Here is a 26,489-nt window from a genome sequence, read left to right as displayed (position 1 = left end):
GCTGATCAAGATGCTCAGCTTTCAGTTATTTTACCTTTTTCCCAGCAGGTGGCATTAACATGTAGTAAAGTGAGCGATCAAGACATTTAAGTAGACTTGCTAACAGATGGCACTATCATGCAATAGAAAAGATAGGTCGCTGCCTACAAAGGACATGCTTGCTTGAATATTGGACAATATTTGACCAAGGTCAAATAAGAAGTGGTCAAACTACCAGCTTGCCAAGCCTAAAATGTACAGTGGGACTCCTTATTTTGGAGCCACTAGGCAGGGCCAGCTCCAGGGTTTTTGCCGCCTGAAGCAGGGGGGAAAAAAAAAAAGTTGCTATCAGCTCTACCACCGCTGCTTCAGTCTTCTGTGGCAATTCGGCGGCTGGTCCTTCTCTCCGAGAGGGAGTGAAAGACCCGCCGCCGAAGAGCCAGATGTGTCATCCATCTCCGTTGGCCGTCCCAAGCACCTGCTTGCTGGACTGGTGCCTGGAGCCGGCCCTGCCACTAGGCCCCACTGGCAGCCTCTTACACAGTCGTGGTAGAGGTGGAACTTTTAAAAACCTTAGATTACAGCTGAGTAGAGGACATTTTACAGCAGCTCTGGAGTTTTAAAATTTTATATTTGCTCTGCATTGAAATGAAAACAAAAAACTTTTTGAATGTTTTAGTGAAAATGGAATTATGTCTATTTTCAGACCAAATTCTGAGCTTTTTGACTTACAGCTGTTACTAGTTCAGTTTCAGATTCCACTGTTTGCAGGCCTCTTTTAATCAAGGCCAATTGTTTGTTCATTTAATTGAAATAATTGGTATAGAAAGTTTAGCCTCCAAGAGGCTTGTTTTTTGCTAGAGAAATACAATTGGTTTAATTTAAGAGATTTCTTTTTATCTCCTATATTGCGTGTATTTTATGAGGTATCTTATTTTATGAACTATATAATCTGTGAATAAAGATTCTTCAAAGGCCTGGAAAATAGTACAATTGGAAACTAAAACATAAGCCATTATTTTCAAACACGAGTGCCTGAAATTACTCACTTATACCCATATTTATGCACATAATAAAATGGAGCACGGAAGAGACTTTATAATTAGGGCTGTCGATTAATCACAGTTAACTCACGCAATTAGCTCACATAAATTAATCGCGATTAAAAAAATTAATTGCACTGTTAAACAATAGAATACCAATTGAAATGTATTAAATATTTTGGTTGTTTTTCTACATTTTCATATATATTGTATTCTGTGTTGTAACTGAAATCAAAATGTATGTTTTTGATTACAAATATTTGCACTCTAAAAATGATAAACAAAAGAAATAGTATGTTTCATTTCACTTCATACAAGTACTATAGTGCAATCTCTGTGTTGTGAAAGTGAAATTTACAAATGTAGATTTTTTGTTGTTGTTACATAACTGCATTCAAAATCAAAACAATGTAAAACTTCAGCACCTACAAGTCCACTCAGTGATTGGCTGCACAAGAAGTAGGACTAAGACAAACAAGTTTGTTTACATTTACAGGAGATAATGCTGCCCTTTTCTTGTTTACAGTATGTCACCAGAAAGTGAGAACAGGCATTTGCATGACACTTTTGTAGCTGACATTGCAAGGTATTTTCGTCTGAGATATCCTAAACATACTTATTGCTCTTCATGCTTTGGCCACCGTTTGAGAGGACATGCTTCCATGCTGATGACACTTGTAAAAAGGAAAAAAATGTGTTAATTAAATTTGTGACTGAACTCCTTGGGGGAGAATTGCATGTCTTCTGCTCTGTTTTACCTGCATTCTGCAATAAATTTCATGTTATAGCAGTCTCGGATGATGACCCAGTACATTTTGTTCATTTTAAGAACACTTTAACTGCAGATTTGACAAAACGCAAAGAAGGTGCTAATGTGAGTTTTCTAAAGATAACTATAGCACTCGGCCCAAGGTTTAAGAATCTGAAGTGCCTTCTAAAATCTGAGAGGAACAAGGTGCGGAGCATGCTTTCAGAAGTCTTAAAAGAGCAACACTACAGAACCCAAAACACCAAAAAAGAAAATCAGCCTTCTGCTGGTGGCATCTGACTCAGATAATGAAAATGAACATATTTCGGTCCGCACTGCTTTGGATTGTTATCAAGCAGAACCTGTCATCAGCATGGACACACGTCCCGTCGAACGGTGGTTGAAGCAGGAAGGGACATAAGAATCTTTAGCACATCTGGCATGTAAATATCTTGCGACACTGGCTACAACAGTGCCATGAGAAGTCTTGTTCTCACTTTCAGGTGACATTGTAAACAAGCAGCGGGCAGCATTATCTCCTGCAAATGTAAACAAACTTGGTTGTCTGAGCAATTGGCTGAACAAGAAGAGGGAATGAGTGGACTTGCAGGCTTTAAAATTTTACGTTGTTTTATTTTTGAAAGCAGGGTTTTTTGTTTTTTTTACATAATTCTACATTTGTAAGTTCAACTTTCATGATAGAGATTGCACTACAATACTTGTACTAGGAGAACTGAAAAATATAATTTCTTTTGTTTTTTACAGTGCAAATACTTGTAATAAACAATATAAAGGGAGCACTGTACACTTTATATTCTGTGTTGTAATTGAAATCAATATTTGAAAATGTAGAATACAGCCAAAAATATTTAAATGGTATTCTATTATTGTTTAACAGTGTGCTTAATCGTGATTAAAAAAATTAATTGCTTGACAGTCCTAATTATAATACAATAAATAAACTTAAGCACGGACACTACAGACAGAGTGAAAGAAGTAGCCAGCGTTAAATAGGTAGTCTGTTTATGTTTCAGGAGAAGACTGTAATGATCTCGTAATAAAGTAACAGTTAGTTGTCAAGTGTCTTGGTTGTTTTTGAAATATTCCCCTTTCCCCTCCCACAGATTCTAGGAAGGAAGCCTAATTGTATAGAAGTCACTAGAACACATTTTTGTGATTTTTTTAATAAACTTTGTGATGGTAAACACATTTCAGATCTTTTAGGCAAAGTTATTTGTGTGAAGGATTTTATAAAGCATCTCATGGCTATCAGAAGATGAGAAATAAATTTGCAGTTATTCCAAAATGTAGCCATCTTTTCTTTTTCGCCATCTTTCCTCCTTTTATAGGAAGGCTTAGAAGTACCAGTCAACAGTCCAATGGTTTATTGGTTCCAATTACTTTCAAAAACTGATTCCAAGATACATAATCCAAAATATGGCTGCCTTTGGACATCCATCAGATGTGGATGAAGTACAATGGGCACATACAAAAAGCTCATTGTGGTTCTAGCATTAGTCTCCATTTTCAGATTTCAGAATATCGCCGGAACCAGGAATACTGGTAAAATTGGAATGAATTTAAGTGTCCCCTAGACATTCTCCAGCAATCCCAGAGCTACAGTTAAAGATATACCTATTTGAGAGGTATTGAGATACATTGAAACATCACGTCGTAGTGATTTTTATAAGAGGCACATACAGAGAAAGGTAGCAGCTTCCTGCCTATTTGGGACCGCTACTCAGAAGAGCAACAAAGAATCCTGTGGCACCTTATAGACTAACAGACGTTCTGCAGCATGAGCTTTCGTGGGTGAATACCCACTTCTTGCATCTGAAGAAGTGGGTATTCACCCACGAAAGCTCATGCTGCAGAACGTCTGTTAGTCTATAAGGTGCCACAGGATTCTTTGTTGCTTTTACAGATCCAGACTAACAAGGCTACCCCTCTGATACTCAGAAGAGATTACTTTTCCTTTGAGTTTTTCCCATTTTATTATTCCCATTTACCTACCATATCACTTTTATGAGTTCTGTGTAAAATGAGAAATTGAACTTTTGGAGCATGAAAATTGGGATATTACTCTTTCCACTTCTGTGAGAGGTTTCTTGAAACTGATTCCAAGAAATCTTATGCGTTCTAAGCGTTAAGGTCATAGGCCAAAATGTTCTATCCTGGAGACTGAGCACCTGCAACTTGAGCACCACAGCTCTCATTGACTTAACATGTGAAAACTAGAATGCTTTGATCTAGGAGTCTAAATTTATGCTCCCAAGTTTTAAAATGCTTGCAGTATTTTTCAATATCTGGTTTAGCTAACTAGATGTTAGATGTACTGTTTGAGATTTCATTCAGAAATGACTCTCTTTGGAGCTTCCTCAATATTTTTTCCTGAGAGAAGGTTAAGACTAAAAAAGAATTCGAGCTTAAATAAAATCTTTAGGTAGTATTCTATTAGTTGTTCCCCAAAATAATTGTGTAAATAGAGTTTGTAACTTACTGGACGGTTTACCTTAAAACATCTAGAATCAGCATATTTAATAACATGAAGGCTCTGTGTAAGATGAAATGGTTTTTTTTTTTTGTTTTTTGTTTTGTAGTGTGCAAGAAAACTTGGGAGTTGGTTTTGTACAGGAAATCTGCAGAACAGCTGTTCAGCTTTCTGCATACATTGAGAAAATCTTACAAGTTGGATATCATGGCTACCACAAGAGACAGCTTTAGGTGAAAGGGTGATGCAGGCTTTGCTTGGTTACTTTCTGCTGACCCTTTTTTTGGGGGGGGTGGGGGCGCTGCACTACTTCTCCCAGGTTGTATGAAAAATAGATAATCTCGTGGATTTAAGTTTCTGAATGTTTTAAAGCTTATTGTTTCTTTGCTACTTGCAAATAATTACTCAGGCTTGTCCAGGCAACATCAGATACCAAATATTTTAAATACTGTATATTGTAATTGGGGATTTGTGTAGCAGACTATTTTAACTTGATAAACATCAACTGCATTATTCAAGTCCTTTTTTTTTTTTTTTGTCTGAAACAAATACAAACATTTGTAATGGTCTTTCCTCTCTAGGACACCATCCTGCAGAGACTTAATGCACAATTGTATACTCTTAGCCCTGGTACACTACCAACTTATTTCATTATAACTATGTCTCTCAGGGATGTGGAAAATCTCTATCTCCTGGTTTAGGCAGTGCTAGGTTGAAGGGAGGGCTTCTCCTACCGCCTCTTGGAGAGGTGGAGTACCTATGCCAACAGGAGAAACTCTCCTGTCCATCGATAGTGACTTCACAAAGAGCTACAGCGGCGCAGCTGCACCTGTTCAGCAGTGGTGTAAGTGTAGACAAGCTCTTCGTAGTCTCACTGAAGTCAAATGTGTGAAATTTAAGTGTGTGTGTAAGCCTTTGAGGGATCAGGATCTACGTCTGTAATGATGTGAGGCTAGTGTGTATTATTGTGCCATATCAAATGCCTCCAAAGCTTAACTGGATATGAATTTCCATTTTATCTGCATAAGGTATAAAATAATGTACCTACCTTCCATTTTCTGTATTTAGGTCCTTTACGCTTAACAAGGAAAAAATGAGTTAAATCTATTCAAAGTAAATACAGTGCAAAAATCATCTGAGAAAATAGAACTGTTTAAGAAAATAAAAATCTAAAAGAAGCACATTAGTTAAAGTTGAGTATCAAATATATCTTAAACAAGAAAATTACATACTTTATCACAAATTGCAGACTGGGAATCAGTAAAATATGAGGAAGTATGATAAATATTTTTGTATTATTGATATGTAAGAACATAAGAATGGCCACACTGGGTCAGTCCAGTGGTCCTTCTTGCCCTGTATCCTGTCTTCCAACAGTGGACAGTGCCAGGTGCTTCGGAGGGAATGAATAGAACAGGGCAATTATGAAGTGATCCATCGCCTGTCGCCCAGTGGCAGCTTGTGGCAGTTAGAGGTTTAGGGACATGCAGAACATGGGGTTGCGTCCCTGATCATCTTGGCTAATAGCCATTGATGGACCTATCCTTCATGAACTTATCTAATTCTTTTTGGAACCCATTTAATAAGATTTTATTGAAATAAACTAGAAACAATCTTTGTGCTATATTTCTTATGATGCACCAATGTGTATTACCTAAAACCTCTCTTTATGCATTGCCTGGTCTTGAAAAAAGCACTTCCATGTTTTTGTTTGTGGATGAAAAGGGCTTTCATGTTAGCAAATCAGGAACCTGTCTGAGTGAAAAATTATAAACAGGTGTTAGATTTATATTGATTCTTACCCACCTCCTCCAAAAAAGGGCACTTCTACCAGGGTCATAAACTGATGCACTTGGTTTGTCCACACAGAATAGTCCAACACGCACTATACATGTTATAACTTTTTAAAAAGCAAACTGATCTGCAGAACTTGGTCCAATAAAAGATAATACCTTACCTACCGCATCTCTCTCTTTATTGAAGGTATAGATTTATAATCAGAAATTTAACAGCTCTCTAAACAGCATATGTTGCTGAAAATTGAAAGTGATATTTTGCGTAGTAGTCACTTCTTCTAACCTCTGATATTTGAATATCTGCATATGTAAATTAATGTGCCTGTCTCACATTTTAGCATCAGATAACTATGTAAGTATCTAAAATGTTTGACATGCACCAACTCTGATAGCTACTCTGCCTGCCTCCTACCACAATGCATGTCCAGATCCTACTATATGTAGTCCTTTGGGAAGGTTGTCAGCTTGTTTCTGCTTATTTCTGGGTGTCCTCTATCTTGAGGCTGTGTCCAGACATTTTGTGGGGCCCAGTAAGCCATCCTGTGGGTCCAATTTGTTTGCCATTTTAAGGTGTAGCTAGCCTTATTGAATGCACTTTGAAAAACATTGAGCGACAGAATTATAGAGAGAGCTTGATCTGTTTTAAGATGCTTCTACTTGACTTTTTGCTCTTTTTAGTCTTCACCTAATTTTGTCCTGTTCTTGCTGGCTTTAAAAAGAATAAAATAAGCAAGTGTGTCAGCAAGACACTCACAACACTTATGCAGACAGGTGGTGCTTGAGATACCAACAGCCCAGATCAACACTAGTAGGTCTTTCACCCTGTCTTACTTCCATGAATGGCAGACTTTTTGAGGCCTTGAACTGTGAAGAGATCTGTTGTTTCTCGAGTGCTTGTTTGTGTCCATTCCAATCAGGTGTATGCACACACTCAGGCACGGTGGCTGAAAGATTTTTTTCCCATAGCAGCACCCATCGGGTCGGTTTGGGCGCCCCATGGAGTAGCACCTTCATGGCGCTCAATATAGAGCCCTGCTGACCTGCCACCCCTTCAGTTCCTTCTTACTACCAGTGACAATGGTTGGCTGGAAGTTTCCGTAGCCCTTGCTTAGCAAGCACATTCTGTAGTTATTTATATGTAGTTACCCTAGTTATTAGTTATTAATAATTAGAGTTTTTAGTAATAGAGTTGTTGGGGTCCCCCCCCACGTTCAGACTCCCCGGAGCCGCAGTATGCCGGGGTCCCCGGGGTTTAAAAACTGTGTGGCCTGCGCAAAGCACATGCCAAAGAGTGATCCACACTCTTCGTGTTTACGGTGCCTAGAGGAGGGTCACCAAAAGGATCGCTGTAAGATCTGCTGCGAGTTTCGCCCTAGAACTCTTAAAGAAGGGGAACAGCGGCTTAAGGTGATCCTCATGGAGGCAGCCCTACACCCCCATTCCAACCCAGGCTCAGGGGAACCAGCTCCTAACATGTCATCCTCGACGCGCCCATCGTCAAGCTCAGCGCCAAAAAAGGACTCGTCCCGGGACACTCGGCACTGGCACGGCACTTCATGAGGCCTGGCTGAGAGCAGGCACCGATCCCACTCACCAGTGCCTCAAAAGAAAAAGAAGTCGGACAGTTGGTCATCTCCGGCGAGATCCAGAGAAGTGGGACTCCAGGCGGGCCACAGTACCAGATCCCCTCCTGGGGCCGCGTCGACTCAGCCTGTGTCATCCAAACGCATCTCGTCATGGATAGTGTCCTGTATCCGTGAGTGCTACAACCTGGCAGCTGTTTCTGCACCTCCGATCACTGCACACTCCACCAGGGCACAGGCTTCATCTACAGCATTCCTTGCTCAGGTTCCCACTCAGGAAATCTGGAGAGCGGCGACGTGTTCCTCTATACACACTTTCGCCATGCACTGTGCGATTACCCAGCAGGACAGAGATGATGCAGCCTTCAAATGAGCAGTGTTCCAATCAGTGGACAACTCCAACCCCGCCTCCTGAACTTGGGCTTGGTAGTCACTTGATTGGAATGGACATGACCAAGCACTCAAAGAAAAATAAAAGGTTACTCACTTTCTCGTAGCTGTTGTTCTTTGAGATGTATTGTTCATGTCCATTCCAATACCTACCCTCCTTCCCCTCTGTTGGAGTAGCCCGCAAGAAGGAACTGAAGAGGTGGCGGGTCAGCAGGGCTCTATACTGAGCGCCATGAAGGCGTGACTCCAGGGGGTGCTCAGGCCAACCCTACGGATACTGCTAAGGGAAAAATCTTCCAGCCACCGTGCACGTGCATACACTTGATTGGAATGGACATGAACAAGAGGTATGAGAAAGCGAGTAACGTGTTTTGTTTTTTTGATTTAATTTTTTTTTTGGAGCAGTAGCAATCTGTGCAAGTGCTGCTGCTCCTCCTCCTGCTGAGTATATTGCTTACCTTACTACTGGTGGAGTGCATGGAAAATCTAGAACCAGATTTGACCTTAAAATGGGTTAAAATTAAGATGTCAAATATACATACGATTTAAAATATAGCAACCTTACTTCATTCTGACACTTTATTTATTTGGTGAGGTGAATAATAATACTCTCTCTTGTTTGACGTATAAAATGTCCTCTGAGTTTACACCTAAGAGTGTACTGCTACTGTGAAATCCAGTGTTTTGCAAGATTCCATATGTTCCCCATTCCCATGAGACAGTTCAGAAAAAGAGGGAATTTTGCATGCTCTGGGAGTTCCACAGATACCCCAGTGCACTCTTGAGTGTTAACTCCAGAGAGAACATAAGGATGGCCATACTGGGTCAGACCAATGGTCCATCTAGCCCTGTCTCCCAACAGTGGCCAGTGCCATGTGCTTCAGAGGGAATGAACAGAACAGGCAATCATCCAGGGATCCATCCCATGTTGTCCAGTCACAGCTTCTGGCAATCATAGGGTAGGGACACCCAGAGCATGGGGTTGCATCCCTTTCCATCTTGGCCAATAGCCATTTATGGACCTATCCTTCATGAATTTATCTAGTTCTTTTTTGAGCCCAGGTATAGTTTTGGCCTTCACAACATCCTCTGGCATCAAGTTCCACAGGGTGACTCTGCGTTGGTGAAGAAATACTTTCTTCTGTTTGTTTTAAACCTGCTACCTATTAGTTTCATTGGGTGACCCCTGGGGTCTCAAAATCACAGCAACAAGATGGAGTTTGTAGCCACCTGGACAAGTCACATGTCCATGAATGATTCAGCTTTTTGCAGGCTGACGCCATTGTTTACATGTTAGTTTGAACGTTCCGAGGAAAGCTCAAATGTGGATTGGTGTCTCCCAAAGTCCATTGTCAGTTAAGTGTTTCTTAATTTGGCACTTACTCAGAATAGTACTTTCTCAAGAAGCTGACCAAATGCTTCACTGATGCTACTTAGACTCAAACCCATTGAGATACAAGTACATAGCCAATATTTATGACTTCAAATACAAAAAGGGGACACACATACAGACAGCACAGTCATAAACAGCAAATTATAACCTTTCCGTAGACATCTTACTTGACTTCCTTTGTACAAGATTTGGTGCAACTATAGGATCTTGGTTGCAAAAATGACTTATAGGGTCACAGTTCACGTCAATAATGTCACACCGTGTTTCCCCATAGTAGTGGTGAGGTATATATCTTCAATATTTCATTAAAATGGTGGTACTCCTTGTGAAATTTTAGATCCTTTTTACATATCACATAGGATCTTTTCAGATATATTTTTAGCACGTCATTCAGCTTCTCTTGTGAATTGATCCAGCCAACTGGACTTCCATTGAGAAGAAAGTTGTGTGACCTAATACCTCTTTTACCCACACTTTAATTTTGTTAGTGTGCATAGGGAAACTGTCCATTGGAGTAAACATAATTTTAATTAGCCAGAACCTCTCCAGACATTGGATCTGCAAAGGGCGTTCCAGCTAGAAATTTCCTTCATAAGTGATCCATCACAGATAATTGAAATCCTTCAACATATCTGAATGACTATGTAGGAGATGGACGGAGATAGCTGAAATTGTTTAATAGCATAGCTTTAATAGGGCAGAGTAATTGCCTTGCACACATTTGGGATAAGATACTCAAATCTTCCTGCCTGATGTATTCACATGCCTCTTCCTAATCTATGCTTTTTAATACCCTCATAAATGGTTTATTACCTTTGATACATTGGACAGGGCCATGTCTCTCTAGTATGATTGCTTAAAGATGCTACCTTAGGGGAGAGCCTTTTATAATCCTGGTTTGGCTACATGGGGAAATTGGAAGCCAAGTCGTTGTTTCAGAATAGGGTCACTTTTATTCCAGAATGGTTTCCACACAGGTGTGCCTGGATAATTATTACATAGCTATTTTGACATAACTATAAGTAGAGCCTATCCCATGTTTTTCATAAATGAGACATAATACAAAATAAAATGACATAAAATGAAAAACTCACCCTGCAGCGGCAGCTCCTGTGGCTCCTGTCTTTCAGGGCGGGGCCCCTGCTCCAGGCATTGTGACTTGGCACAAGGGGTCATAGTGCCACTCCCTCAAAATTGCCCTGGCCATCCCTCCGTCATGACAGGAGGGCATCCAGGCCAAACCTGGGAGTGGCACTGCGACTCTGTGTGCTGAGGTGCAATGCCCAGCCCAGGAAACCAGGCCCAACCCTGCAGGACAGGAGCTGCTGCTGTGATGTGAGTGTAGGATGAGCTTTCTCTGTAATCTTCCCACCTCCCAGGGCCTTCATCCCCCCTGGAGACAGGAGAAAATAACATTAGCACAAAATTCCTTAAAAACAAAGGAGAGATTTTTTTTTTAAAGAAGAAGAGTTTCATGGGACTATACTGGTCTATTTCCCCATGCAGACATGCCCTGAGTGTTCTACACATGGTCTGAGCTGGCAGGAGATAAAGCATTCACTTCCTTACCCTCACTTGGTGTCCCTAATCTCGAGCCATGCTACACCCCAGATCACCAAGGACCCCAGGTCTGTAGTCTGAAGAATGAGTTATCCCTGTATAGGATCTTTAAAAGAGAGAACGCACCTCCCAATCCCACAGCCTGTTTTCAATCTGTAATTTGGCTATAAATATTTGCTCCATGCTGAAATTTGGCAGAAAGCTTCTTTGCTAGAGATTGATTTATTTTACAAAATGAGAAAAAAAGTTAGACTATATTTAAATAGTACAAATGGTGTCTGTTAAGTTATTGATTCTGGATGGATTTTACAGTTACACAACTCTAAAATAACTGACTTTTTAAAAATATTCTGACAAGGCAATAGCCTGTAATATGACTTTACTGTATTGGTTATTTTGGTCATAGGTTGATTGTCGCTGCCAAATTATGAAGTCTTGAAAGAGACCAAAGGTAATTCAGTGTGCAAAAGTGGAAATTTTGTTTACAAATGAGTTTCTCTCTGTGCTTGTGGAACAAACACTGTTAGGATTGTATTGGCCATTGTCTCTTGTTTTTCCTCCTGTTGCTCCAAATCTACTTTCAGCATTGCTTTGGTGATTTCTCCCATGCTGGGTTCTAGTCTCCTGGGGATTCTGTCATTGGTTTCTTATCTTTTCCCTCCCCTTTTTAATCCCTTTGTGACAGCTGAATCCATGCATGCTAATAATCTCTATGGTAATGGTTCTCACATCTAACTTGTCACACCTGACCCTGTGTCCATTCCCTCATTTCTGTCTCCTGTATGCCATCTCGTATTACTTACTGCCAGATCAAGCTCCTTATTTGTCCTCTGAACGTTTTCAAATACTGTGGACTCTCATCAGGTCCTCTTTTAATTCCCCCTCTTTTCCCACTGAGTTAAAGCTGTTAAGACTTCTTCTGACACCATACACGGAAAATTAACCTTGTCCAGGCTCTGGTCACCTCCAGTATATTACTGCAGTTTTCTTCTGTTCTCTTGGTCTTCACATTATTTCTTTCCAGACTCTAAAAAATGCAACAACTAAAATTATTTTCCTCACCTGTCAATCTGAGTAAGTCTCTCTTCTCTTTGGCTAGATCTTCCTCTTTCCTGCCTACCATTATCAAGTTTAAATGTTTCTTCCTTGCCTTCAAGGATGTACACATCACTACCTACCCTGCATCTTAGATCTTGTTTCTTATCATATCCGTTCTTCTTGATGTATTCTGTCAACAGGTTTGATGGATGCCTTGCCAACTGATCATCAGTAGAGGGGTAGTTCCTGCTGGAGTTTTCCTGTAGGGAATTCATTTTACCCAATCTGGGAGCCCTCTTTTATCTTGTGACTTTGACTACACCTTACACTGTGCGCATGAGCATTGTTAGAAAAATGTAATTATCGGGTATCTTGTAGTCAGAATTACTCTTACGGTTTAATTTTTCGCATTATGACCCCTTGATACACCTTTTCCTATAATCTTGTAGCATAGGGTCATTCTTTGGTCACTTACTTACGTTAAGTCTTTCTTAAGCCTGTGGCCTACTATGGCTAAGCTGACATTTTACAGGCCTGAGCCTGTGGGCCTTATGTTTTAGCCCTACTTAGATACCTAATGCAAACTTATCCCTTCTGACTACTGATCAATCTGACATGTCTATAATCCTACGATTTAAATCTGTTTAGCAACCAGTGATTATATATGACATCACATATGAGTTGATTATAACATCACATAACACACAACAAATGAATGATAAAATGAAATAATTGGCTACACCCTGTGTTTTAAGAAGATGGTACTATAATAGTTATCAGAATACTGTATTATGTCTTTCACTCTGTCCTTCATGGAGTCAATGTGAAGCAATGGAAACAGCTACAAGGATGGTTGAGAGCTCTTCTTTGTTTAGAATATCACCAGATTCAATCATCACTGGGTTTCACAGTCCACTACTCTGCAATTTAAATTCCCAGCCATTTTGAATTTATGAATTATACCCATGTGGTGTACAGCTGCAGTAATGCTTGTATCTGTCCCATTCCAAGAGTCCTAAACAATTGTGAGAGCTGAACTAACTTAGCCAATCACCACCCTTACTCTACACCACCTGAGGGATACTGCACAGGTGGTGAATTTACTTGGCCGAACTGCCATAGCTCTTCAAAAGCACCCCCACAACAAGATGACTAGCACACATAATAATGAAACAGACCTAGCCCGTGACAGCAGTGTACCAGCACATCTCTAAAGCTTAAAACATCTGTTGAGTCAGTCTGACGCAATGGAAACAGCTAGAAACATGATTGAGAAGTGTGGTGGTTTGTTTGTTTGTTTTTAAAGAATATCACCAGATTAAATTATTATTGGGATTTGTGGCCTGTTACCACATAATTTTTAAGTTCTCAGTCATTTTTGGCTTTTTCACACACGTGACTTTATACCGGTGCGACAGCATGTGCTTTCAGCTGCTCACTCTTTAATGAAATTTTCATATTTATTAATTCTCTTTATTATGAGTTAGCAAGTCTAGGGTTTTTTTTTATGGTGGTTTACCTGGGAATGAGCTTGAACTCACAGGAACAGAATGAAAAAATCATAAATAGTACACAAACTACTGTATCTGCCTGTGCTAAAATAAGATGTGTTTGGGTGATGCAGGCATTTATCAGTTTTATTTCTAAGACTGTTTTATGGAGTGTCAGGACCATTGAAAGTAACCTAGAAAGGTAGAGTAGTGTCAAGATTGAAGATCTTCTGAAGTCTGACTGTTAGTTGCTCTAGCTGTTTCAAGTATTAGTAACCCAATGTTTCTGGAACAAGTGAATTCTAGAAATCTGTCGTCATATATCAAAAAGCTTTAAATAAAGCCACAGTCAGTAAACTTCTAGGGTGCTGGGAGTCCCTATTACAACACTGTAGTGAGAAAACACTGTATTCTGAATCTGTTGGGGTTTGTGTAATACTAGCTAAATAAGTCTCTAAAAAGTTATAGCACATCTGGCCATCTTTTATGAATAATTTTTTAATATTTTGCATATCAGATTATTTCTGATATAAGAAAATACAATGCAACCCACCCAAATATGTCTTAATCGTCTTGTTATTGCCCCTTTCTGAGCAAGCTGAAACTACTCCAGCTGTCCTTAGTTGACTATTCTACAAGAGTAAGAAAGTACACATGTAAAATAATGTATCCGAAGAAGTGGGTATTCACCCACGAAAGCTCATGCTGCAAAACGTCTGTTAGTCTATAAGGTGCCACAGGATTCTTTGCTGCTTCTACAGATCCAGACTAACACGGCTATCCCTCTGATACTTGATATATAAAATAATGAAGTTCTGGCTCTTTAAAGAGTTCCTTGAACTGTTAATACAACGTAATACTCTTATTTTTCTTTAGTGCATAAGAAGTGCAGGTTTAGTCCTCTGGTCTCAGAATAGGTACTCCATGGGATTTAAGTGTCTCATTTTAGGCACCTACTTTAGAAAGTTTTGGTGTTAAATTTTGTGAAACCTGTTGCATACCCTAAAGATCTACCATGCATTAAAAAGACAGTATTTAACATAATCAGTGGATTACTTTTTGAATTAATATATCACTGCATCTCCACCAAATAATCCTTAGTATGTATCACCAGTCTCCTAGTATATACCATCTTTTAATTCAATTAAGGAATTGCTTATTTTGAATGTTAGAGGGAGAGCCTACCCGAGAAAGTCTTGCTTTGTCATTCCATTTGTTGGGTGGCCAAGTGTTCTGCTTTGGATATTCATTATTACGTTATTATAGTACTTTGGTATAATGTTGAAGAGGTTTTCAAAGTGTGTTGCATGTTATATTTGGTTTTTTGTGTTAATTGCACACACAGCCATTTTGTCTCTAGGTCTCTGGTTTGATTTCAGCCCAGGTGCCTAATAAAAAGTTGTTACCATCTGGTATCTGTTTTGTGAAATATGCCTGGGTTTTTCTTTTCCTTATGGACGAGTGTACACATCACAAAAACCACCACATAGTTGGCACCGTTCTTGCAGTTTTAGAAGAAAGGTTAGGGATCTCATAAGCATGAAGTGTGTCACAATATGGCTGTAGCGTGGGAATTGTGTGTTGCAGATTCATTTCATTCAGTAAGGAAAGGAAGGGCAGAAATAAGTCAAAAGTTGAGTACATATCTACAAATAGTTTATTTCCCATTTATTTCAAACCCCATAAAATTGATTAGTTTGTCTTGATGTGTAGATAACATCCAGTTAGACTATTACCACTTCTGTGGATACAGTTTTGTTAAAGAGTTCTGTCTGAATTTGAGCTGGTTGCTGACCCTGCCAGCAGGTAGGGGATCTTGGGGGGACAACTACTGCACTGGTGGGGTGCAAAATAAACTTTATTAAGAAAAATGCAAAAACAGGGAAAATTAAATAGTGAGGGGTATGGGGTTTGTTAAGGTAGACAATTGGGGAGGGGTTTCTTTTAGTAAATAGTATAGGGGGTTTCAATAGTGGGGTACAATACAGTGGGGTACAATACAGTTGGTAACCAATTAACACTGAAGTATAAATGTAACAGGTAGCTAACAATTTCTATGTAAAGGGTGTGTCACAGCAGCATATAACCAACTAACAGTTAAGGGTAAAATGTGTTAAATAACACTGCTCTACAGCCAAAATGCTTCTGAAATAAATGTAGTCAAACTTTACTAATTCTGGGTCACTGAGAACGAAAATGATGCTTAAAATTGTTGATTGGCTCTAGTTTTCAAGTTATGCTATTGGGTCAGTATATACGACCCTTGACTTGGGAATAGCGGAGGATAAGTGAGTTATAAAGGGAAGGGATCTCAATTTAAACCACACATGACTAAAATACATCTTTGACTGGATCTATGAATAAATCTATGACTGGGTTTGAACAGTACTTGCTTTTTAGGCAAAACAATGAATGATGCAATCTGAAGCTGGTATTGCGTCATACATGATATGAATTGCATCATGTTATTCCTAGAAGTCATGGATGATGCAATCATAACGAAGCTTACATCACTCTGCTGAACAAATTGCCCTATATCAGCTCTAGAAATCATACAGTGTCGTGCTCTCTTATTTGTCAGTGTTTGATTTTGCAAAGGGACACATTTCTGTTTAGCCAAAGTGAGCAGAGATGCCTCGTACTTGTGTGAACAGTGCAAATAACATCTGCTATGTTTGTGGTGAAGTGACTTTTGCATCACAAAAGCGCAGTATAACCACTATGGTTAAGAAAGCCTATCACCTTTATTTTGGCTGCAAAATTGGAGATCAGGACAAGAGGTGGGCCCCACACATATGCTGCAACACTTGTGCAACAAATCTTCGCCAGTGGTTGAACAGGAAAAGGAAATCTATGCCTTTTGCAGTGCCAATGATTTGGAGAGAGCCAACAGATCATACCAGCAGTTGTTACTTCTGCATGGTGCCTCCAGTTGGGAAAGGTGTGTCAAAGAAGAAAAAGTAGACTGTGCATTATCCAAACATTCCATCAGCTATACGCCCAGTACCCCACGGAGAAGGACTGCCGGTTCCTGATGCACCAGAATCATTCTCACTTGAGTCAGACGAGGAAGAGGATGAAACTTCTGGCCCTGAACCATCAATGTCACAGGACCCACATTTTCTCCCATCCTCCTCCTCTGAACCACACCTCATAACACAAGGTGAACTGAATGACCTTGTCAGGGATTTGGAACTACCCAAGAGTAAGGCAGAGCTGTTGGGCTCCAGACTACAGCAGTGGAATCTCCTGGCAGGTGATGTTAGGGTTTCCATGTTCCGTGACCGTCAAAAGGATCTTGTCCCATTCTTCTTCATGGAAGTTGATCTTGTAGCCTGCAACAACATCGATGGTGTGATGGCAGCCCTCAACATCGTTCACGATCCAGATGAGTGGAGACTGTTCATTGATTCATCGAAGACAAGTCTTAAAGCTGCTTTACTGCATAATGGCAGTGTTTTGCCATCAATTCCAGTTGGTCATGCAGTCCATATGAAGGAAACCTATGACAACATGAAACAACTTTTGAGGCGCATAAACTATGACCAACATCCATGGCAGCTTTGTTGCGATTTGAAGGTTGTTGCTCTCTTGCTTAGTCTGCACACTGGATACACAAAGTACTGCTGTTTTCTCTGCGAATGGGCTAGTCGTGCAAGAGATTCCCACTACATCAAGAAAGATTGGCCACTCCGACAGTCATTGGAGCCTGGGAGGAAAAGTGTTCAGCATCCACCACTTGTTGAATCAAGGAAGATTTTGTTACCACCCTTACACATCAAGCTGGGTCTGATGAAGAACTTTGTCAAGGCCATTGACAAAACACTAGCAGCTTTCAAGTACCTCTGTGGAAAATTTCCAAGGTTAAGTGAAGCTAAGATAAAGGAAGGTGTCTTTGTTGGTCCTCAGATTCATGAACTTCTTCGAGATGATGCATTTGACCATGCACTGCGTGGCAAGGAAAAGACGGCATGGAAAGCCTTCCAGTTAGTGGCAATAAATTTTCTCGGAAACAACAAGGCAGACAACTACAGGTTGTTGGTGGAAAACCTCCTCAAGGCATACAAAAGCCTTGGTTGCAACATGTCACTAAAGATACATTTTTTGCACTCTCATCTAGATTTTTTTCCACCGAACTGTGGAGCAGTGAGCGACGAGCACGGCGAGCGATTTCACTGGGACATTGCAACAATGGAGAAACGCTATCAGGGCAAATGGAGTCCATCAATGCTTGCAGACTATTGCTGGACAGTGACAAGAGATGCTCCATTTAATGAATACAAGAGACAAGCCAAGAAGCGCCGAGTAGACATTGAATAGGACTAAACTATGTACATAATAGTTTTTTGCCTTTTGTTTCATAATAAATTTTATTTATATAACCCTTTTGCTGATTTTTAAAGTGTTACATAAACAGGACAGGTGAAATATTATCATGTAAAGCAACCATAAACACATGAAAAGACCTAGGTTTACAATTTATGATTAAAACTCTACTATCTACACAATATACATAGACATAAAATGTAAAAACTTAAATATCTTAGAAACAGTAGCCAATCAGTTGTTTTAATTGTCATATTTGAATTCAGCACATCAAAATACATAATAAATAGCACATTTTATCTCTGAAGCAGACGACGTCTCAAAAATTGTAAACCAGTATAACCAACAACTGTAGGTAAAAATGCGTTACAGTGGTGTAAATGTAAAATGTGAGCTGTGTCAGAGAGAAAAAGGGTAACCAATGGGGCTTTATGCTAGTTTTGCGGAGGGAGATTTAAACTCAGGGAGACACAGAGAGCAGACAGGCTGCAAGTTTAAGCAGCAAAGACTGCAACAAGTCAGGGAGAGACAGAGAACAGACAGGCTGTAAGTTTAAGCAGCAAGTGACTGGGGAAGCCTGGGGGGGGGGCACGGGGAAAATGGGGGAAACACAATTATACAGAACACAGCAAGGTCTTTATCTATGATCTAACTTAACCAAGACTACACAAATTAGCAAGTAACAAACACAATACAACAATTCTCTAAGCCTAACTTACAGAGTACAATGCAAACAATTTTTAAACCTAACTTAACCACAGCTATACAAAATGAAATAAATTGTAATCTAGACTAAAGGCTAAACCTAACCTAATGGGTGCACCTTATATTAGGGGTAGTTCCAGAGGGCAGAGTGGTGTGTGCCCAGGATACAGCTCCAACGGGGGGGTTTAAGGTGGTGGCTGCAGCAGTGGGACGACTGCAAGTAGGCTGCCCAGGATAGAGTCCAGGGAGGCACAGCTTAGCAGCGGCACAGGCTTATTTTTAGCAGCAAAGGTGCTGCGGAGCAGGAAACAGATTACAGATACAGACCAAGGAGTTAGCTTGGGTCTGTCTGCTGGGGAAACAAGGCCAGCAGCTAGGACAGGGGGAGTTTGCAAGAGGGAGTTCTTACCAATCCCCAGGACAGCAGCAAGCACGGAGACAGGAACAGCAGTAGCATCGGAGGATGGAGAGAGGACTCGATTCGCTTACGATAATCAGTAGATCTCCAGGCACAAATTCGTTGTTCGTGGGAGCGGAGTTTAAAAATGGGGGTACGCTCAAAAACAAATGAGAGCGGGGAGAGGGCCCCCCAAAAACCCCTAGCTGATCAGACCAGGTGGCAAAGCAAGGACCTTCTCCGGGGGTCTGATCAGAAAATGTCTGGTTTTAAAGGCAAACTTAGGCAGTTTCCCGCCAGTAACTCTGATTGGTTCCTTTTGATACAGGGGAGGAGAGAAGGCAGGGAAAAACTGCAGGTAAGCATAGGCATGCCTGGGCATGTTCTGAGCCACAGGTATGACTCATATGCTTAACTATTTGGCCACTTTAGGTCTTGCATTCCTGGGCAGAGCACCCTACACCGAGCCGGGTCTGAACAAAGAAGCTAGACAAAGGAGCAATGGCTCCAGTCAGTCTGCACAAGCCATCCCCATGAGCAGGGCCAGGCTGCGACTTTGGTCAGTTCAATGGCCGGGGGGGGCGGCCACTTAGCACAAACAGAAAGGGGGGGGGAAGGAATCCAGCAGGGGGACAGCTGTAACAGACAGTTGCTTGCACTAAATTCTTGCTTCCATGTGGGGTAGATAAGATATCATATAATTTTTGCTCTCATAAGAGTGCTATGAATATTGATGCAGAAAAAAGAAAAATAATGGAATTGAACTCTTGGTTACTGGTAAATTCAGAAGTTTTACTATGAATGCATATTACATTAAGTCTTACGGGCTGGAAATTTCAACTCCTGATATCCAAGGGTTAAAAATTATGAAGACATGAGCTGCTGTATGAAAGAGACCAAAAATCTATGGTAACTTTACATTTAAACAAAACTTAAATTTAATCTGTGTATCTTGGGTTTTATTCCTTTAAAACATGTCCTATAATGTAACAGAAAACTCTTCAGAATTAAAACAACATTTAAAGTAGACATTCAAATTAATTTTTCCATATGATATAGGGAGAATTTACAATTGTGTTTTTTCAAGATTCAGTAATTAAATAGACAAAGCCCTGTAGTTCATGTGTACCATAATAGTTAACGCCTGGTTCAACTTCTTGCTGTTTTTATTGGACAGAACATTTATGATCCTGTATTTCTTGAAAAGGGAAAATATGATATAAAATATTGCATGACATAGGGAAACTATTATAAACATAGTAGTACTGCTTAAAATATGAAATGCTTACTATGCACATTTAAATAGTCACGTTTCAGTAGTTTGGTAATTATTACTGGCATTTTGTGTTATATGAAAACTACTTTTGTTAGGGATAATAGATTACTTTATACTGGAATATAATTAATTTACATTCCATCTTCTAATTGCAAAAAATTAACACTAATAGTTGTAAGTTAAACAATTTCTCAGTCAAGAGTAGCTCATTGAATGGAAGCCTTCATGTATATTATTAAAAACATGGGCTGTTCATATAGTTACAACACAAGGCTAGGTTAGGCCAATGTGTTACTACTGACCTGGTAAAACGTTTGATTCTAGATAGAGTAGTATGTTGTCGTTGGAGTAGCAGAAAGATAGAATTGTTTTCCTTTTCCGCAAGAATAATGTTCATGATGATTAGCCCCACCCCAACAGGGAAACTCATGGCTGTAAAGGGGCACATGTCTCCAAATAGTCTTTTTTTGGTTTTGTTCTTGTTTCCGTGATTTGTCTTCTACAGTAGAAGACTTATCCTTTGGATTCTTGGGTCTGCAATTCAAGAATATTCTGAATGAAAGTGGGGTTGACAATGTTTTTGATTGACATTAGAAATTGTTTACTGTGGAAAGAACATTTGTGGGAAGTAAATTCTAAAGCATTTTTTAGCCACAAGGCTAAGGAGTATGTGAGGTAATATCTTTTATTGAACCAACTTCTGTTGGTGGAAAGTACAATCTTTCAAGCTACACAGAGCTCTTCTTCAGGTCTGGCAAAGGAAATCAGAGTGACTGAGCTAAATACAAGTTGGGAAAGAGTGTTAAATATAACAAGTAATGCATGTTGTAGGAAGCCACTTGAAAGGAAGTGGGCAGTGAGAGATTAACAATGCAGTATTTAAAGTTGAATTTTATTTCTCAAAAGTCAGGACATATAAGAGTTACAATTATTTTAGGATTTGCGTAGGTTAGAAAAAGGGGGTAAGATTAGGTTGCAGTGAGCTAACTGCTTTTCCCCTATAGACATTAATTAACGCTTGTTTGACCATAGGAGTCACTTGGCTGAAACAGTTACAGTTAAGGTTCCAAAAAGTTTCCATTTTACTAGCTTGTTTTAAGAAATTTGTATCTTTCTGGAATACTGCCCTTGCTTGCTTCCTTATAAAGGGTGGGAATGTCTTTTGAGAGAGAAAGTGGGTTCGAACAAAATCACTTTGTGATTTGTGTAAGTGAACTCTAGTAGCTTAACAGAGTTCATAAACCCTCCAGTGAAGTTTGTAATATCTGTAAGATGGATAGGGTCAGGTTTTTTTCCTTTCCCTTTCTTTTCTCTTAAAATTCTCCCTTTCCACAAAACCAAACAAGGAACCTCTAGAATAATATTTTGAGCCACAGTTGTGCACATCATCTATGTGTGATAACACAGCAGGGAGAATCGTGACCAGATCTCCTGATACACAGCAAGCTATTTATCAGAAATAAATTAAAATGTTGTTTTATATATGTGATACACACTTGGGGCGCCAGAACTGTAAGCCACTATGTTACCCTTCTGCCTCAGCAAGAGAGCTTTGCTGGAGCTTTTACTGCCACATCAGTCTGTCTGCCTTAGCAGCAAACTCCTCCAGACTCTCTCTGTCAGTCTAAACCAGGGGTCGGCAACCTTTCAGAAGTGGTGTGCCGAGTCTTCATTTATTCACTCTAATTTAAGGTTTCGCATGCCGGTAATACATTTTAATGTTTTTTAGAAGGTCTCTCTCTACAAGTCTATATATAATATAACAAACTAGTGTTGTATTGTAAAATAAACAAAGTTTTCAAAATGTTTAAGAAGCTTCATTTAAAATTAAATTAAAATGTTGATCTTACGCCACCGGCTTGCTCAGCCTACTGCTGGTCTGGGATTCTGTTCACCTAGGCTGGCAGTGGGCTGAGTGGGGCCTGCAGCCGGGACCCCAGCTGGGAAGGGTCTGGCAGCCAGAACCCCAGACCGGCAGCAGGCTGTGCGGGGCCGGCAGCAGGGACCACAGACGGGCTGTGGGCTTTGCGGCTCAGCCCACTGCCGCTCAGGGGTTCCATCCTCCGGCTCCTGCCAGCCGGGATCCTGGCTGCCTGACCCACTCAACCCGCTGCCGGTCTGGGGTCCTGGCCCTGCCCACATACAATGGGTACCTACCTCTACCTTCTCCCTGGTTCTGGACCATTCTCTTCCTCTCTCTGCACTGAGCTGAGGGTGGGAGTGCACTGAGCACAGGGCTGGGGGTGAAGGGTCTGGCCAGGAGCTAGAATGAAGGAGGGGGCTCAGGGTTGAGGCAGGAGGTTTGGGTGTGGGGGCACTCACCTGGGCAGCTCCCATTTGGTGTGAGGGGTGCAGGTGGGAGTGTGACTCCTGTTTGGTGCTCAGGGTGGGGATGGGGATGTGTGGGGTGCATGGGATGTGGGGGGGGCTGGGGATGTGGAGGTGCAAGAGTCAGGGCAGAGGGCTGGGGGCATGTGAGTGGGTGCAGGTGTCAGGGTAGGAGGGCTGGGTATGTGTGGGTGTGCCAGAGTCAGGGCTGGGGTCATGGGGTGGTGGTGAAGGAGTCAACAGAGGGCTGGGTGGTACAGGGCTCAGGGCAGGGGCCTGGGAGGGGTGTGGGGGTGCAGGGCTCAGGGCAGAGGACTGGGTGTGTGTGTGTGTGTGTGAGGGGATCAGGGATCAGGGCAGAGGGCTGGGTGACTGCCCCCCCCCCAGAACCTCCAACCCCCCACCGCTCCTTGTCCCGACTACCCCTTCCTGGGACCCCACCCCCTATCTAAGCCTCCCTGCCCCTTGTCCCCTGACTGCCCCACTAGGACCCTACCCCCTACCTGTCCCCTGACTGCCCCAATCCTTATCCACATCCCTGTACCCAGACAGACCCCCTGGTGGACTCCCATGCCTATCCAACCGCTCCCTGCCCCCTGACAGGACCCCCAGAACTCTGGACCCATACAACTCACCCCGCTCTCTGCCTGCCCCAACCCCTCTCCACACCCCTGCCTCCTGACAGCCCCCCCAGAACTCCTGACTCATCCAACCCCCCCAGCTCCTTGTCCCCTGACCACCCCCTCCAGAGACCTCCCACCCTAACTGCCCCCCAGGACCCTCCTTGCTCCCTGTCCCCTGACTGCCCTGACCCCTATCACCTCCCAAACAGACCCGGGACTCCCATGCCCCATCCAACCACCCCCTGCTCCCTGACTGCCCCCTCCAGAGACCCCCGCTCCTAACCACCCCCCGGGATCCCACTCCCCCCATCCAACCCACCCTGCTCCCTGTCCCTTGACTGCCCCCACCCCTTGCCCCCCCCCGGCCCCCTTACCATGAGGCTCCCTGCTCATCTGGAGCCCTGCCGCCGCTGCGCGCGCAGCCCAGCCCCACCCCTCAGAGCGATGTGCGCGCAACAGCAGGGCTCTGGATGAGCGGGAAGCGTCTTTACCTCCGCATGGAGCCAAATGCTGCCCCGCGGGAGCGCGCAGCCTCAGCCCCCAGAGCGCTGCGCGCGCGGCGGCAGGGCTCTGGGTGAAGGCGGGGGAGGGGCCAGCGGCTTGCTGCGCTCGGCCGGCGCTCTGGCCCGGGACCGCGGACCCCGCGGCTTGTTGTGTCGGCAGGATTTTTAAAGGCACGCGGAGTCCCAGCAGGCAGCTGCGTGCCATCTTTGGCACGCGTGCCATAGGTTGCCGACTCCTGGTCTAAACCTTGCCTTGTAGGTAACATTCAGTGATACCCCACTTCCTCAGAGATGTCTCTTTGCAGTGTCCAGTCCCTTTTTCACTGATCACTCACAGAAGTTACCAAGTCTGCTGCCTCCAAAGAGACTGCACACACCAGCCTGTCAGTTTAGCTGAGGGCCCATGTTTTACTTTAATACACAGCCCTGAGATTGTTTATAGTAAAACTAGGCACAAGGTTATTAATGAAGAACATGAATTTAAGTGATACTAAGCAAAAGAAAAGGAGGCAGGTATGGTTACAAACAAAACAAAAATCACACGCTTTCTAGTGTCTAAAATTTAATTTTAGCAGGCTATATTTTTTGGCTTAGCAGCTTTCTTTCTTACTTTGACATATCAGCATCTCCAGCTCCTCAGGCAGGAGGATCCACCATTCACAGAATCAGATGGTGCTGATCCCTTTGTTCCCTCAGTGATGGATAACACAGGAGTCCCCTTTCTTCCATTTGTTTATGTGGTGTTTAGATGTGCTTGTAATTATTAGAACTGGTAGCACTGGCTGTTGGGAGTCTGAAAGGACAGGAAACAGGAAGGAGAGGCGGAGGAGTTGAGGAGGCTGAGTGGGAGTTACAGAGGGTGTTGCAGCAGCTTGGTACAGAGGATTCCACTGTAAAAATAAAGTCCTGTTGAAGTTGTTAGTACCTTGCCTGGTTGATACAACAGTTGAGCCCAGAAAACCTTTGAAATGTATTCTTTGAAAAGTTAACCCAGACAAAATTCCTCTTCCATGCTGCTGCTGCTTCTGGGTGCAGGCACCAAGCCCCTTCTTCATCTTCTGCTCAACTTGCTTTCTGGATTTGCTTGATCCCTTTGTTTGCATAAGATGCAAATATGTTCTCATTGTCCTTTGCTTGCAATTAAGTCACGGTGTTTGCTCATCTGCCTGTTAGCTTGATCCCTGCAGAAAGGGAGATGCACATTCCTTTGTCAAGTAGTTTATCAACTACTTCCACAATATGTTTTAAGAACATATATTTCCAGCACTCAGACCCAACTTTTTATCTGCAGCCATACGTACATCGCACAATGATATTCATGACCGGTGTGTCACCAGTTTATATATGATACCTTGCAAGACATTGAGTAAATATTCTGAGTGTGTTGGGTGCGCCCTTTGCCACGTGGCAAAAAGGGGTCTTAGGGTCACAGTAGATCACCTTGTAAGTGTTGTGTACTGGTGGAGTATTAACTTATGTAGACAAATGTAACACTTCTTAATAAACTCAACAATACCTCACAAAGACTGAGAAGCAGGAGGGTCATCCATTTCTCCTTCAAAAAATGTTATGCAATCTTCAGCTTTTTCCTCCCCCTGGATGTCAAGGTACTGTACAATGAGCTGTGAATGAAGATCTCATGTGAAGGACCACACCTCTGCAATACCACTCGCTCTTAATTGTGCACCCTGTATCAGCACATGAGCATTTCTAATGTGCCTAATGATTTTAGTACTAGGTGCTGATGTTAGGTGTGTTGCAATAAATTGAGAAACTTTTCACATCCTTAATCACAAATGAAAATGAAATAGATTTCAATAGAGTTCAGTTTGTTAGACTGGGGGATTTAATGAGGCTAAATTCTCTTGTTATTTTGAGATCTGTGACCTGAATTGTTAAAGACATGTGCATGGTTTATATCTGCAGCGTGGTGTCTTTCTCAACTTGAGATGATGAAAGAAATATATATATATATTCTTTCTTTTATTTATTTATTTATTTATTTATTTATATATATATATAAAAAATACAAGTTTCTAATATGTAATATTTTTTTAGATTTGGTTCTCTGTCATGTTCTCTGAATACTGAAGAGAGAGATGAAAATTGTTGTAATTTCTCTTCCATAGTAGAAGGGCAGGCTGTCGGAGTATTGGATCTCCATTCTCTAGGTGAACAGTACTCACATGAAAAGCAGAATGACCATTTAGAGTTTTTACTGTAACACTGTAATGAAGTTTAAGGAGCATGTAGTTCCAGTGGGAATTCCTTCTTAACTAAGTGTTTATGCTTGGGAATAATTAACTTTGTTCTGGAATACCCAGCGTGTGTTAAGTTTTGTGTGAAGTTGTAGCATAAATAAGTCACAAATATATAAAAACCTTTTATATATTGTACCTTGAAATCTGTTAGTGTTAAATAAAAATACTTAATTAAATTGTTTACCTTGGAAATTCACTGTATAAATATAGCTGTTTCATCATTTATTCATAGCACAAATACCATGCATTATGCATAGGATTCAAAAAGGCTTCTGGTATTTGTGGCGATGCATTGACAGTTAAATGAACCAGAAAGTACCAAGAGGAATTACATAAAGGATAAAAATATTTAAGATTAAAGCTTTTTAAGGTTAGCATTTAAAAATAGTTAATTGAAAGCCAGTTCGTAGTATTGTTGAACATGTTTCAGGGTTTAACTTAATGGTCACTGTTGCTTTGCAGTTCACTACAAATCTTGACCTGTAAACCCTGTGTCTTTCTGGTCCTAGACTTCTTTTGAGCAGAGATGACCAATTAATCAATCACTGTGTTTACATGA

At 41.5% G+C, this 26,489-nt stretch overlaps 1 protein-coding gene across 3 annotated transcripts in view; it reads left to right on the top strand.

The window, feature by feature from the left end:
* Nucleotides 1–26,489, top strand: part of BICC1 (BicC family RNA binding protein 1) — a 222,956-nt gene that overhangs the window by 34,246 nt on the left and 162,221 nt on the right. Inside the window, exons 1-2 of one of the 3 annotated variants that reach the window (XM_039482062.1) lie at nt 10,666–10,758; nt 11,390–11,434. The exons of the other annotated variants lie outside the window; for them this stretch is intronic. The gene's annotated coding sequence lies outside the window, so the exon portion shown is untranslated. Of the gene's footprint in view, nt 1–10,665; nt 10,759–11,389; nt 11,435–26,489 lie in introns of those variants that run through there. 3 annotated transcript variants of the gene reach the window in all.

Source organism: Mauremys reevesii, linkage group 7 (assembly GCF_016161935.1).
Source record: "Mauremys reevesii isolate NIE-2019 linkage group 7, ASM1616193v1, whole genome shotgun sequence".
Taxonomy (NCBI): domain Eukaryota; kingdom Metazoa; phylum Chordata; order Testudines; family Geoemydidae; genus Mauremys; species Mauremys reevesii.
Note: the sequence above shows the minus strand (reverse complement) of the source record. Positions and strands in the feature narration are given on the sequence as shown.